The sequence below is a fragment of the Panulirus ornatus genome, chromosome 28, assembly GCF_036320965.1.
Source record: "Panulirus ornatus isolate Po-2019 chromosome 28, ASM3632096v1, whole genome shotgun sequence".
Lineage (NCBI taxonomy): Eukaryota > Metazoa > Arthropoda > Malacostraca > Decapoda > Palinuridae > Panulirus > Panulirus ornatus.
Genome location: NC_092251.1, coordinates 22,094,048 through 22,109,235, shown reverse-complemented (window position 1 = coordinate 22,109,235; position 15,188 = coordinate 22,094,048). Strand labels below are relative to the sequence as shown.

The 15,188-nt window shown below is 50.4% G+C and overlaps 1 protein-coding gene across 2 annotated transcripts in view; it reads right to left on the bottom strand.

Moving 5' to 3' along the window:
• The window catches only part of LOC139757898 (uncharacterized), a 294,010-nt gene that overhangs the window by 276,650 nt on the left and 2,172 nt on the right, over positions 1-15,188 (bottom strand). The window lies entirely within an intron of this gene.

Here is a 15,188-nt window from a genome sequence, read left to right as displayed (position 1 = left end):
TGTAGACTACCAGATCTGGTTTCGTTACATACTGCATGACAACCATCAGCTCTGCTAGGTCTGAGCAAGACCTAATGTACTTCATAAAATACGTGGCATCATTTGTGGTTGATAACTATTGTCATACAATATACGATTATTTCTCCAACAAGCAGCAGACTGAACTCCATACGCCCTATTTGCTCTAAAATTTTAGGATAAAAAATAATTTCGTGGAATAACCCGCTCTTACAAACGACGACCAGCGAGCGACTGTAGGCCACAACCAACCACATACAACAACCTGGTTGACCGTCATGTGATGATGTGCCACAGCTCTTGGTTCCTCCGGGAGACCAGGACGACTGCTCACTCACTGCACATGTGTCAGGTCAAACAGTTATACAGTTACGTCGTTACAGACTAGTTATGTGTAACGTTGACCGCTGTTCATTGTTCCTCACACTACCTCGCTAAGACAGGTGACAAATGAATAAACATTATATATATATATATATATATATATATATATATATATATATATATATGTGAGAAACTGCAGAAGCTGGTGACTGAGTTTGGTAAAGTGTGTGAAAGAAGAAAGTTAAGAGTAAATGTGAATAAGAGCAAGGTTATTAGGTACAGTAGGGTTGAGGGTCAAGTCAATTGGGAGGTGAGTTTGAATGGAGAAAAACTGGAGGAAGTGAAGTGTTTTAGATATCTGGGAGTGGATCTGGCAGCGGATGGAACCATGGAAGCGGAAGTGGATCATAGGGTGGGGGAGGGGGCGAAAATTTTGGAAGCCTTGAAGAATGTGTGGAAGTCGAGAACATTATCTCGGAAAGCAAAAATGGGTATGTTTGAAGGAATAATGGTTCCAACAATGTTGTATGGTTGCGAGGCGTGGGCTATGGATAGAGTTGTGCGCAGGAGGATGGATGTGCTGGAAATAAGATGTTTGAGGACAATGTGTGGTGTGAGGTGGTTTGATCGAGTGAGTAACGTAAGGGTAAGAGAGATGTGTGGAAATAAAAAGAGCGTGGTTGAGAGAGCAGAAGAGGGTGTTTTGAAATGGTTTGGGCACATGGAGAGGATGAGTGAGGAAAGATTGACCAAGAGGATATATGTGTCGGAGGTGGAGGGAACGAGGAGAAGAGGGAGACCAAATTGGAGGTGGAAAGATGGAGTGAAAAAGATTTTGTGTGATCGGGGCCTGAACATGCAGGAGGGTGAAAGGAGGGCAAGGAATAGAGTGAATTGGATCGATGTGGTATACCGGGGTTGACGTGCTGTCAGTGGATTGAATCAAGGCATGTGAAGCGTCTGGGGTAAACCATGGAAAGCTGTGTAGGTATGCATATTTGCGTGTGTGGACGTATGTATATACATGTGTATGGGGGTGGGTTGGGCCATTTCTTTCGTCTGTTTCCTTGCGCTACCTCGCAAACGCGGGAGACAGCGACAAAGCAAAAAAAAAAAAAAAAAAAATATATATATATATATATATATATATATATATATATATATATATATATATATATATTTTTTTTTTTTTTTTTTTCTTTTAAACTATCCGCCATTTCCCGCATCAGCGAGGTAGCGTTAAGAACAGAGGACTGGGCCTTTGTGGAATATCCTCACCTGGCCCCCCTCTGTTCCTTCTTTTGGAAAATCAAAAAAAAGAAAAAAAAAACGAGAGGGGAGGATTTCCAGCCTCCCGCTCCCTCCCCTTTTAGTCGCCTTCTACGACACGCAGGGAATACGTGGGAAGTATTCTTCATCCCCTATCCCCAGGGATAATATATATATATATATATATATATATATATATATATATATATATATATATATATATATATATATATATATATTACGCCAAAGTTCTAAATCTCTATGGTACCTAAGGAAGGCAGGGCTGAGGAGAGAGGAATGAAGGATCCGAGGGATGAGGAATGTAGGAAGGGCCAGGTAACCTGATAGGCAGAGTTAGGTTACATCACGAGCCCCAAAATCATTTTCGCTGGTCCACTATCCGAGGTCTGGCTCAAACAGCCTCGTTTGGCGGGTATACGGTAGTTAAGCAGAGCTTGTGATGAAAGTAGTAAGAGAGGCAGTAGATGTAACAGAGGCAGTAGATGTAGATACGAGAGTAAGGGGAGAGGAGGCAGCGGAAGCAGCGTGACGATGATGGTGATGGTAGTTAGTGGTAACACTGTCCTTACGAGTGGTAACAGTGGCAGTAACAGTAATATTGTTGCAGTGACGCTAGGAACTGCAGGAGTTGTAACAGCAGCAGTGGGAGTGGCGGTAGCAGTTGTGACGGAGGTAACAACACAGGGAGCCCAGGTAACAGCAGTAGTCACAGCGAATGTAACTACGACAGGGAGACGCATTCTGAATAATCCCGCCACAAAGCAGGATTTACGGGGTTAAAAACCCTTTTTTAACCCAACGTGGACACGCTCGTCGACGTGGTTCCTGGGAGGAAAAAGGGTTAAGGACAGAGGTAGCGGGAGAGGATGTGTGAGCGGCTCAGGTCATTAATGAGGAGGTATCAACAGAGACGTTGGAGCAGCACCGTCGCCAGCTGAGGCGGAGGCAGCACCACAAACTGTGGCAAAACAAGCGAGTGGCAGCTTGGGTACTGGCAGCAGCAGCAGCAGAAATACCGGTGGCAGTACGACCCAAAGTAGCGGTAAACTGAGCGTCCTCTTGGGCACCTGACACGCCAGGGTCCCGTCCGGAGGGCGCCTCGCTGCCGTCAGTCCAAACCAAGGACACCTTCCTACAGTAGGGTTCCGCCCAGCTGCAGGTTCCCCGGCGGTAAGGGAGGTTTTCATGGAATTCGTCTGAGGTGCTCCAACTCCCACACTCGAGTCTTCAGAACCTGTTCCACTGGCGGCCCAGGACCTCGCTGCTCCTGCAAGTACTTGCCTCAGAACTTGTTTCTTCTAGACCAATAGATACTGATCGTACAGGCCTAGCTACCCTTCACTAATGGAGTGTTTTACAGTATTTCCAAACGGAACCCAAGACTGAAAGACGCCACATCACTGCCACACACAGCCCCTTCTCTCACAACACATCAGTCCTGTGATCCAGTCCTGGAACATCTGTGGAAACCACGGAACACAGCGTTAGGGCTCCTTGTGCTCCTCCTCCTCCCACGATGCATCAAGGGCATTTAAGGTCACTTTGAACTGCCTGGATCCAGTGTCCCCCAGGGGGAATCCACGACACGCAGGGGGTCCCCTTTCGTAGGACGAGATCTGTGGTCCTCAAATGAAAACCTTTCACAGCCAATTGTCACCAGAGAATAAGGGTGTTCAACGCCCCTCCTCCACCCCAGCTACCATCTCACAAAAGCAATTCCAATTTCCTGTGTTCCCTCAGTAACCACCTTCGACACACAAAGGTCAAATCTAGTACAGAGCGAGATCCTGTACCTAACCCATCCCCTGAGCAACGATATCTGGGATCAAATTAAAATTATACAGATTGTGTGGACAGACAAAGGCAGGAACCAGTTACTATAACACGCATGCGTCCTATAACCACCTGGGGATTCTCAAGGATGTATAGGAGTCATCTCAAGGTACATAAGACCACCTAGTCCTCCCTAGGAAGCACTCAAGACCCACATTATATCCGGTAGGTCCTGTGGTCTCTCCCAGGGAGCGAGCCAGCGTCACCTTGCAGGGTGTGGGTCCTGTGGTCTGCCCAAAGGCTCACCTTTCACGCACAGGTCCTGTGGTCTCCCCAGGCAGCACCCAGTGTCACCTTACGTGGAGGTGGGTTTGATTTTTGCCGCGAGAAAGGCAGGTTTCGTGTGCACTCCTTACCATCCTGCGGATTGTGGCGCAAAATATTTTCCAGTATACAGAAGGTTCAGAGAGATGGTCTCCATGACTGAATTACAAGCTCTATAAGAAGAGTACTGTTTACAAGGATCAGACATCAATAATTGAATTATTTCACAAGTTACGCCATAAATAAATTATCTACAGAAGCTGAACAGCAATGAATGGTGTACATGATGGTATAAGTCAACTGTTCATAACACGTAAATGTAAGATATTTTTCAAATAGAATATCAAAGATGAAATCATTACACATATCTGGTAATGTTCAGCAGGAACCATTTCCTAATTCATTAACTTTACGATTCAATTATATATTGCAGAAGGTTGTGGGGGTCATTTTATGGACACAGCCTAAGTTAGAATAGAACATCAAGGTGTCTACTGATCACATTAGTGGAAACACCCGTGTCGTTTTCTTTGTGCGAGACATAATGAAGGAAAATGACTCTGCCTGTGTTCGATGCGTTGAGTCCAAAAGATTGTGTTCAAGTTCCTCCTGCCCAATGGTGTTGTGGTTATTAACATGGAGGCCCAAGTTATAGTAATAACATCCACTGAGGAATACGATTCACCTACTTCATCAGTCCTGTCATGCATTCGAAGCCCAACACGTCAAACAGCTTTCTATCCCCAGCATGTGTAACTTTATCATCCCCGTCTCTTATTTCAGATATGATTATATTGCAAAATATACTGAAGGAAGATCAGAGAGGAAAGAGAGTCACTTACAATCAAGCGATGGAGACATTAACAAGTTCTTGGGTAACGAGAGGAGCAGATGGTTCAAGCTAGAGTGTGGATGGCCGGTAGTAACCATCTGCTTGCCTCAACAGAACTGTTAACAGGGCCAGTGTGGACAACTTTGTGTATATACAGGAGATTCATGATCTGTTGTGGTGGGGTCAGTATGGCTCAGGGTGTCATGTTCAGCCCTCATCCTTAGCTCAGGATGTGATCTGAGCAAAGACTTTGACGTAAAGATACGACAGTTGCGTCCTGAGGTAAGGCAGTCCACTCACTATCTCACATTCATACATAGTCAACGTGTGACACATTATTCAACCAAATGTTTATGACGATACCCTCTTTTGTGGGTTAGACGTTGACGATTATATTTTCTCCGACGCCAAGCTAAGTCCTTCACGACTGTCTGATATATAGTTAAATACAATGATTACATCACCCAACCCAGAGGTGCTAATCATATCGTCAGCAGCGCTAAGGTCATGTGTGTGGATCATGTTTGTGTGGAGTGAGGAAGGGCGTTCATGTGCACACAGAACAAGGCGAGGTGGCCCCTCACGTACACCGTCCTGCCCAACAGCTCAAAGTCTTTTCATTTTCGTTTCCTTGAAACAAAAGCGCATAGTTTTATGTCGGTGAAGCAGCCACATATCTACCCTCGCTTTTAACAAATTCATAAGTTTCATGTTGACTGTGATATCAAAAGCAGACTCGAGATTATGGGGGAGGAGATAAGAAGGTGGGAAGACAGCGATGTACATGTTTTTTGTCCTTACAACTAAACTGACTGTGATACAGAAGAGCACTAGATGTATGTACACTACGGCTGAGGACCAGCCATGAGGACCATCCATGAGGACCAGCCATGAGGACCAGCCAAGAGGACCATCCATGAGGACCAGCCATGAGGACCATCCATGAGGACCAGCCATGAGGACCATCCATAAGGACCATCCATGAGGACCATCCATGAGGACCATCCATAAGGACCATCCATAAGGACCATCCATGAGGACCAGCCTTGAGGACCATCCATGAGGACCATCCATAAGGACCATCCATAAGGACCATCCATGAGGACCAGCCTTGAGGACCATCCATGAGGACCATCCATGAGGACCAGCCTTGAGGACCAGCCATGAGGACCATCCATGAGGACCATCCATGAGGACCATCCATGAGGACCAGCCTTGAGGACCATCCATGAGGACCATCCATGAGGACCATCCATGAGGACCAGCCTTGAGGACCATCCATAAGGACCATCCATGAGGACCAGCCTTGAGGACCATCCATAAGGACCATCCATAAGGACCATCCATGAGGACCATCCATAAGGACCATCCATGAGGACCATCCATGAGGACCAGCCTTGAGGACCATCCATGAGGACCATCCATAAGGACCATCCATAAGGACCATCCATGAGGACCATCCATGAGGACCATCCATAAGGACCATCCATGAGGACCAGCCTTGAGGACCATCCATGAGGACCATCCATAAGGACCATCCATGAGGACCATCCATGAGGACCATCCATGAGGACCAGCCTTGAGGACCAGCCATGAGGACCATCCATAAGGACCATCCATGAGGACCATCCATGAGGACCATCCATGAGGACCAGCCTTGAGGACCATCCATGAGGACCATCCATGAGGACCATCCATAAGGACCATCCATGAGGACCATCCATGAGGACCATCCATAAGGACCATCCATGAGGACCAGCCTTGAGGACCACCCATGAGGACCATCCATAAGGACCATCCATGAGGACCATCCATGAGGACCATCCATGAGGACCAGCCTTGAGGACCATCCATGAGGACCATCCATAAGGACCATCCATGAGGACCATCCATGAGGACCATCCATGAGGACCAGCCTTGAGGACCAGCCATGAGGACCATCCATAAGGACCATCCATGAGGACCATCCATGAGGACCATCCATGAGGACCAGCCATGAGGACCAGTCTTTCACTGTTGTTATGTACAAACATTTGTTTATAACTGGACGTGTGACGTCATCTGGATGGTTGGGTCTGGTTATGGTAATGAGAGTTGGTTGTTAAGGACGGTGGCGCTGTGACGCATTTCATAACCTTACGTTACAGTTGCGTTATCAGGTACGTGACATAGGAGCTATCATCTCACAGATGATAACGTCAGAGTGCACGGGTCCTGTTATCTCCCCAGAGGTCACCTTACAGTGCACGGGCCCTGTGGTCTCCCCAGGTAGCACCCTGGGTGTCACTTTACAGTGCACGGGCCCTGTGGTCTCCCCTGAGGGGCTCTCCTTACAGTGAGGGAACACTGCCGAGGTCGCCTGCGTTCATCTTCCACCCCTAGCGTCCCCTGCCGCAGTGAGGGACGGGAGGATTCAACGGTCCGCCGCAGCCACACACATTCATTCTATTGTTTGGATTCCACGTCATACGAGACAGGGAGGGGAGGCGAGGCACGAACCCCCCCGAGCTTCCGTCGTCACCGCCAGGCTGTGACGACGGACACCACAGCTCCTGCTGGCTGTGCCAACCTACATGAGCAAGACAGGTGCTGCTTGCTCTCACGTGGCTGTCCCAGGGAGTCGACCCGTCGACCAGTGTTGGGAGACACACACACATCCTTCAACACAAGTTGTTTACGAGTCTTGGAGGTCGCCTGGGTAGGTCTGGACAACACCTGAAGCCCTCCAGGCATTCATGCATACCTGCATGCAATAACACATGACACCTGAGATCATGCACAACTCCTCCCGTCATGCAGGGAACCTCGGGTCATGAGTATAGGGTTGATGTAGAGCAAAGTATTATGAGCCTTAAGTAATGCCGTACATTCACTGGTGTTGTGTGTCCGCCATGGTAACAATAGTGGTCAGTGCAGGGGTGTGCCTGAACTCTCGTGCTCCGTCATGGGTTAGTAAGGTCTCTCTCATGTGACCCATACATTGGTATGATCACCTACTGTTCAGGTGGTTTGTGTACGTTTCTTATGTTGGCTGAAACGGCATGGACAACTGAGGCCCTAATCAAGGCTATCCCATTAACGATATGACCTGAGGTCACACACGTCACAACAATTGCCATGACCCGAGGTCGTAGCAACTTGCCAATCAACTTGACTTCCCTTCTTATCTCAGGAACAGAAATGAGTTTATCAACACCTCTGCGTCATGACGAGAGTTGCCTGACTAGTGGCTTAATGGGACCTGCCCTCTTCTAGGACCTGCCCGTACTGGGACCTGGCCCGTACCGGCACCTGGCCCGTACTGGGACCTGGCCCGCACCGGCACCTGGCCCGTACTGGGACCTGGCCCGTACCGGCACCTGCCCGTACCGGCACCTGGCCCGTACTGGGATCTGGCCTGCATTATTTCCTTTTGTCTAGAATGAAAGTAGTGGAGACAGTGAGTGCCCTTTGTTCCTCAGACAATGACAACCATAGAAGCCAGCTGATGCCAGCCACAGGACCAGCTGATGCCAGCCACAGGACCAGCTGATGCCAGCCACAGGACCAGCTGATGCCGATCACAGGGACCAGCTGATGCCGACCATAGGGACCAGCTGATGCCGATCACAGGGACCAGCTGATGCCGATTGCAGGGACCAGCTAATGCCGATCACAGGGACCAGCTAATGCCGATCACAGGGACCAGCTGATGCCGATCACAAGGGCCCAGGAGACATCGACTGTTCCAAACCTTCCATCTGTAGCAAGACTGATCCATCTCCAACACAAACGGTTGGTTGTAAAATATAATGGATGGTAATCTATTGGTTTTTGCACCCGAGAGCTGGCTGCTTTTGTACCCCCCATCCCTAGCTAGACCACGCGATACTGGGCAAGCTGCTACATCACATGAGAACTATGTGGCCGTTAACAACTCAAGGGTGGGTCGTTTTGATAACTGTTTCTTTCCCTACACGTCGAAGCTTTGGAACTCTCTACCCTCTCATTTCTTTCCCAATAACTATGACCTGCCGCACATTCTAAAAGACATCATTTTCCTTCAAAATTCGTAAATACTTTCCCTTGTCTCTTCTCGTTCCCTTTCATAATCCTACTCTATATATCAATTAAGGCCCGGCCTTGATGTGGACTTATGTCTGTGACTGAGTCTTTAACGTAAATAGAATGAATACTGAGACAGTGAGATCATGAAGGTAATTAAGAGCTTTTCAAACAGAAGTCAAATAATCCCAGGTGAGATTATCTCAGTACCTCTCCTCGTACACACCTGTTGTTAATTATTCTACCGCCACAACCCTGCTCACCGCACCACGCCATCTCTACCCTGCTAACCGGACCACACCGTCTCTACCCTGCTAACCGCACCACACCGTCTCTACCCTGCTAACCGCACCACACCCTCTACCCTGCTAGCCGCACCACACCGTCTCTACCCTGCTAACCGCACCACACCGTCTCTACCCTGCTAACCGCACTACACAACAAGATCAGACCAAACGGTTGAGCCCAGGCTTTGAGTTAAGCGTCCACTACCCACCTTCCATAAGCCGCATTAAGCTGACAGATCCTAACAGAGTGAGTGCGTACGTGGAGCAGCCATGGCCCGGTACAGGAGGTGCTGGAGGCGGGCTGGGTGTACGGACGATGCTATGGGTCGGGGTCGTGGGTGGGAAGTATGGGGTGGGTAATAACTGGGTGGTGTCAAGGGTGGAGTGCCATGGGGTGATGAAAATGGGTGGGTTTCATGGATGGATGTCTCGAGAGATTAAATTGCGATGGTGCTACGGGGCAGTATTCTGAGATGGTGTCATGTGGTACTGTCAGATAATGCTGTTATGGGCCAGTGTCACACGATAGTATCATGGATTCGTTGTCGTAAGGTTGTGAGGAGGAAAAATACAAATGAGAAGGACTGGTTGAGATTTGTGACGTAATCACCATTGTGGTTGTTAACGAACACAGCCACAACAGGGATTCGAACGGGGGACCAACATTGCCATAAGTCACCAGCCACAATAATGCACCTTCAGACTACATTCTGTAATGCTATTTCACATTTATTGAATGCATCTAATTACCTCAACATGGGCAACGTTAGCGTAACCAACGATTGCAAGTTGCAGCGTCACATAATTTCTGTGTGGCCTTTGGCAACTCAAGGGTGGGCCGTTTTGATAACTGTATCTTTCCTTACACCTCGCAACTGTCGAACTCTCTACCCTCTCATGTCTTTCCCAATAACTATGACCTGCCGCACACTTTAAAACACGGGTCTTTCGCTTCCTCCAAAATTCGTAAATACTTTCCCTTGTCTCTTCATTTTCTCTCTCATAATTCTATATTTCAGTCAAGGTTCTGCCTTGATATGGGCTTCCGTCCGTGACCGGAGCAGTAACAGGGGTGCGGGTGTTGAGTCTCCTTCTGTTGCTTATCTTTATTTGGAAACACTCGCTCCGCCCCTCTTACCGGCCTGGCAACACTCACCCCAGCTCTCGTCCTGCCCTGGCAACACAGATACACACACACGCACACTGACACGAGTGTAAAACCCCATCCTGTACAGTAACAACATATAATACGCAACACAAATGTAAAACTCTAGATAACAATCACAAATTGTCGTGCCACACACTCTACCGTCCCTCAGTAACTATAGTTTGTCATATTCATTTCATTATCTCGGTTTCACTTTCCATGTTCGCACTCTGCGGTACATCTTGCAACTGTATGTTTCATGAGGTAACTCTCATCATTTCAGACTTGAGGTGTTCTTGATTGGCCACCGACGACGCCAGGGGATGTGTTACATCGCTGGCAACACCTACGAGAAGTTATGATGGGAGTGAGTCTTCATGTGTTGCTCTAGCTGAGGGGACACATACATGATACATACAATCGAGAACTATGTGACATCTTAAGATCCATACATCATGATCTCATGATAATGAAGGAAATTTTAAAGCTGATTGTTTTCCAGTGTTGCGTCTCTGGCCACGGAAGACTTCTCTCAAATGAGTGTGGTGTGTTGCGGTCCAGTTCCCAGGCCTTCAGCGAGGGTGGGGTGTTGCGGTCCAGTTCCCAGGCCTTCAGCAAGGGTGGTGTGTTGCGGTCCAGTTCCCGGGCCTTCAGCGAGGGTGGGGTGTTGCGGTCCAGTTCCCAGGCCTTCAGCGAGGGTGGGGTGTTGCGGTCCAGTTCCCGGGCCTTCAGCGAGGGTGGGGTGTTGCGGTCCAGTTCCCAGGCCTTCAGCGAGGGTGGGGTGTTGCGGTCCAGTTCCCGGGCCTTCAGCATGATTAGTGTATTGAGGTTCAGTCCCCGGGCCTTCAGCAAGGGTGGTGTGTTGTGGTTCAGTCCCCAGGCCTTCAGCAAGGGTGGTGTGTTGTGGTTCAGTCCCCGAGCTTTCAGCATGGGTAGTGTATTGCGGTCCAGTCCCCGGGCCTTGTGGGCTTAGAGCTGTAAATCCATTAGGGAACATAGTGGGACCCTAATCCCAAACGGGCGCGCCCCTCGGTAATCTCCTAGAAGCAGGTGACGGGCTAGGTGAACTCAGCTGACGAGACGAGGAGCCTAAGATGAAGTGGAGGTCTTGGTGTTTCTCCTGCCGATACCCTCCGTCTCCTGCTGGTGGAAAGATGCGGCCTCCGTCAGCGGTTGGGGGCCCCTCCTCTCTCAACATGTCGTGCAGGGGAGTACAATGTCGCATCAAGTTCGCAGGTCCTCCAGCAGGATGTGTCGCAAGCCTATATGTCGTCTTTATGATGCACGTCGCGTCCGTCTGCGTGTACCTGACGGAGGTGTGTTGCTACGGCGTACCAGGACGAGGAGGGGAATGATGACTTCGATAACATCTCCTGCGGAAGGGAACGTCGCCTCTGGCTGCATGTCCTCCACTGGAGTGTGTTGCTTCTGTCCTCTGTCCATCTGTCGTCTGGGATGGGAGGTATGGCCCCAGTCATGGTGTTCCCGGGTGGGAAGTATGGCTCCAGTCATGGTGTCCCCGGGTGGGAGGTATGGCCCCAGTCATGGTGTCCCCGGGTGGGAGGTATGGCCCCAGTCATGGTGTCCCCGGGTGGGAGGTATGGCCCCAGTCATGGTGTCCCCGGGTGGGAGGTATGGCCCCAGTCATGGTGTCCCCGGGTGGGAGGTATGGCCCCAGTCATGGTGTCCCCGGGTGGGAGGTATGGCCCCAGTCATGGTGTCCCCGGGTGGGAGGTATGGCCCCAGTCATGGTGTTCCCGGGTGGGAAGTATGGCTCCAGTCATGGTGTCCCCGGGTGGGAGGTATGGCCCCAGTCATGGTGTCCCCGGGTGGGAAGTATGGCCCCAGTCATGGTGTCCCCGGGTGGGAGGTATGGCCCGTCACCGTGGTGTATGTACCATGGCCACCTCAACCTTGACGGGCCACAATGGCCCAAGACAACGACAGCGACGGAAAACTTGGTCATGCCGGATGATTCCTGACTCACCGCCGGATGAATGAGTCAAGAGTCGGTCCTTGTGACTAACTACTCGCACCGGTTAGTCAAGGGGAGACTTAAAGGCAGGGAGAGACGGTCGCCCTCAAGAGGCATGGGAAAGTTGCAAGGAAACTGTCTTCCTTCCAGTGTGTGTGTGTGTGTGTGTGTGTGTGTGTGTGTGTTGTATTTGGGAATAAATTATGTTTTCTTTCCCTTGTGTACGTTCGTATGTGTAGAAGGCAAGACCACAGTGTCACCTCATGCGTCGCTATGACTACAGTAATCACCATCGGCACTTCCGACACCCCACCACGTCGCACAGTCTGCGTCGACCCTGAGAATGAATAGCTGGATACGTCTAGCGCCGCCCTAAAGCTATTTCCTGCCAGAGGTTTTCTGTTGGCGGCGGTCGCACATCCTCTGGTGCTGCCACAACACAACACACGGGTTGTACGCGTACGGCAGTTGAGGGAGGCCAACAGCTGGATCATGACAGACGAAGCAACACAAGTCCTGTTTCACTCATTATCTACAACTTCTTACCGTCCATCATGTCCAGCCAGCTTCCAGTAGCATCAGCAGCTACACTCACATTCATTCCAGCACTGCGTCAATCATGTTCTCTCTCCCTCCACGCATGACGTTCGGCAGCCTTGTGGTCCCCATGTCCTCGCCAGCCAGAGGTGCTTAACCCAGACCAGACAAGGTCGTTGTAAGTACTGTAAGCCCTACCAGTAACAACTACATTTAGTGAAGACCAGCGCCACATTTCCATGCAGACCGCGAGTTGGTTATTCGATTGGTTCCCTCAATTAGGTCGACATGATAATCAAAAATTAGGGCCAGCAGCAATGGAATTCAGGTCATCCGCAATTAACAAGGAAAAATTATATAATTTCAGCATCAAATGTGATGGATAAGACGTAAAATGGAACTGAGTATCGGGTGCTGGGAGTGTTCCATGTTCAGTCGTCTGATGTCTTTGGAATGGTACCAACAGTGCATTGAAATCGCCTAAGTGATCCTCACCTACGGACCATAGATGGTCTTCTCTTTCGAAATGAACTCAACGCACGTGAAGTATTCAAGTCATATGTGTGAGGAAGACGACTCTATCGGTTTACTGTTGCTCGTGTGGAACATCCAGCTTAACATATCTATTTTCCTTATCATAGAGGAAGGTTAGGAGCTGCGTACTGTGCCAGAGTCTGTGTGGATCATCTCTCACGAGAGAAGAGGAAACAGCACCAGACGACCGTGTCCGGGGGCGTGCCGGCTTTCCCTACATCCCTGCCTTACATCACTGTGTCCACACATACATTTCCGCTCCACACACACACACACACACACACACACACCACAATTCCTCTCCCTCACATACACTCGCTACCTCGCCCACCCTCCGTGTCAGTGACTCTCTCCCTCAAGGTTTGCGAGGTGTGGCTTTCGAGCCCTCTGACCTCTTGACCCACCTCATCCTGACCTTATCCTCCATCCCCCCCCCCCCTCCCACCCACCTCGCGTGAGGGATGAGCAAGGAGTATCCAGCATGAGGGACAGGCAAGAGAGACCTCGATGTGTCTCCAACGTCTGAGATCGACAGCAGCGGCAGATGTGGGAGGGTCGACCAGCAGGACGGTGTGGGAGGGTCGACCAGCAGGACGGTGTGGGAGGGTCGACCAGCAGGACGGTGTGGGAGGGTCGACCAGCAGAAAGGTGTAGGAGGGTCGACCAGCAGAAGGGTGTAGCAGGGTCGACCAGCAGAAGGGTGTAGCAGGGTCGACCAGCAGGAAGGGTGGGGCAGGTTGGTGTAGCAGTAAGGCCCGGCAGCTGGTACCAGCGGAGGGAAGGACCAAGAGGAAGGTTCCTCTGGTGTTTGGGGGGGGGGGGGGGTAGTCACCAGAGAACAGGAACTCCGCCTCACCTCACGTGGTCCCTGCCTCCACCACCACCCACTGCCTCCACCACCACCACACCCATTACTTTCACCACCATCCACTGCCTCCACCACCACCCACTACTTCCATCACCACCCACTGCCTACCCATCACACCCATCGTCTATGTCACCACCCATCGCCTCTATCCAATACACACACACACACACACACACACACATCGTCTGCACCACCAATATATCTGGCAGGTTGTGTGGGTGGGCGGGTGTGTGGGTGGGCGGGTGTGTGGGTGGACGGGTGTGTTGGTGGACGGGTGTGTGGGTGGACGGGTGTGGGTGGACGGGTGTGGGTGGGTGGGTGGGTGTATGGGTGGACAGGTGTGTGTGTGGGTGGGTGTGTGTGTGGGTGGACGGGTGTGTGTGTGGGTGGGTGGGGGTGCAGCTGCACCAGAGGCGTCGCCTGAGGGTGTAGGCCAGCAGTGCGGGATCAGTCTTGGCCTCACCACTGGCCCAGCTGGTCAGGTTAACACGTCACAGCTGGTTGTGGCGATCACTTGACCCGACCCTAGACACAGCCCCCCACCCTGACCTAGCCACAGTCATCCACAGCCCCTTCCCCAGCCGTGGCCACACACACCCCCACTCTACTGTGGCCGCAGTCATCCACCTGCCGTTGCCACATTCATCCACCCTGCCGTGGCCACATGTCCACCTGCCGTGGCCACAATCATCTACAACAGATACTGTTCCAAGAAAATCAAGATTGTTTGTTCATTGAGACAATGTCAACCATCATACAAGTGTAATGGTCATCTGGCCTGATAATGGTCTTCAGATATTCAAATACGCAAAAGCTTTGTAAGCCTTAACTCTGGTCTTATGACAGGATAACGAGGCCTGAGACATGCGGGTCTGCTCGGACGGACCATCCTCGCACTGACACAAGACTCGAGATATATGATGACTTTAAAAGCCAATAAAACTAGATTTTAACGATGGTAAACATTACAATTTGGGCGCACAGTGACTTGTGGCTGGCTGGCTGTCTTCATTAAATCACAAACATTGGGTCCCAGGTCATCTCTCAAGACATACAGGGCGTTAAAACCGGGTGAGCACCTCTCCCTCATGCAAGTCTTCTCATCGCCTAAAAGTTAAGGAAATGTGAGATCTGGCCACAATGTAGGCAGTGCCCACCTATCTTACTGATCCTGCCCAGCACTGTTTTAGTTCCAACTGATTTCCGATTTCTAATGGCGTCTCAAACCACTGGTG